The sequence below is a fragment of the Penaeus vannamei genome, chromosome 2 (genome assembly GCF_042767895.1).
Source record: "Penaeus vannamei isolate JL-2024 chromosome 2, ASM4276789v1, whole genome shotgun sequence".
NCBI lineage: Eukaryota > Metazoa > Arthropoda > Malacostraca > Decapoda > Penaeidae > Penaeus > Penaeus vannamei.
Window position 1 is genome coordinate 27,185,011 of NC_091550.1, and position 1,446 is coordinate 27,186,456.

Here is a 1,446-nt window from a genome sequence, read left to right on the forward strand (position 1 = left end):
ATTTGAGCCTAACCTAACCTAACGTAACCTCACCAAATTCCAGCTAATGTAACCTATCCTTGATTAAACTGATTTAATATAAATCTTATGTGAGAAAACGAAATTTGGAGTCTCCTGGTCAAATTTGAGCCTAACCTAACCTCACCAAATTCCAGCTAATGTAACCTATCCTCGATTAAACTGATTTAATATAAATCTTATGTGAGAAAACGAAATTTGGAGTCTCCTGGTCAAATTTGAGCCTAACCTAACCTAACCTAACCTAACCTACCCTCACCAAATTCCAGCTAATGTAACCTATCCTCGATTAAACTGATTTAATATAAATCTTATGTGAGAAAACGAAATTTGGAGTCTCCTGGTCAAATTTGAGCCTAACCTAACCTAACCTAACCGAACCTAAACTAACCTCACCAAATTCCAGCTAATGTAACCTATCCTCGATTAAACTGATTTAATATAAATCTTATGTGAGAAAACGAAATTTGGAGTCTCCTGGTCAAATTTGAGCCTAACCTAACCTAACCTAACCTAACCTAACCTAACCTCACCAAATTCCAGCTAATGTAACCTATCCTCGATTAAACTGATTTAATATAAATCTTATGTGAGAAAACGAAATCTGGAGTCTCCTGGTCAAATCTGAGCCTAACCTAACCTAATCTAATCTAACCTAACCTAACCTCACCAAATTCCAGCTAATGTAACCTATCCTCGATTAAACTGATTTAATATAAATCTTATGTGAGAAAACGAAATTTGGAGTCTCCTGGTCAAATTTGAGCGTAACCTAACGTAACCTCACCAAATTCCAGCTAATATAACCTATTCTCGAATAAACTGATTTATTTATAAATCTTATGTGAAAAAACTAAATTTGAAGTCTCCTGGTCAAATTTGAGCCTAACCTAACATAACCTAACCGAACCTAACCTCACCAAATTCCAGCTAATGTAACCTATCCTCAATTAAACTGATTTAATATAAATCTTATGTGAGAAAACGAAATTTGGAGTCTCCTGGTCAAATTTGAGCCTAACCTAATGTAACCTCACCAAATCCAGCTGATATAACCTATCCTCGATTAAACTGATTTAATATAAATCTTCTGTGAGAAAACGAAATTTGGAGTCTCCTGGTCAAATTTGAGCCTAACCTAACGTAACCTAACCTCACCAAATTCCAGCTAATGTAACCTATCCTCGATTAAACTGATTTAATATAAATCTTATGTGAAAAAACGAAATTTGGAGTCTCCTGGTCCAATTTGAGCCTAACCTAACCTAAACTAACCTAACCTAACCTAACCTCACCAAATTCCAACTAATGTAACCTATCCTCGATTAAACTTATTTAATATAAATCTTGTGTGAGAAAACGAAATTTGGAGTCTCCTGGTCAAATTTGACTCTAAGCTAACCTAATCTAACCTAACCTAACCTAACC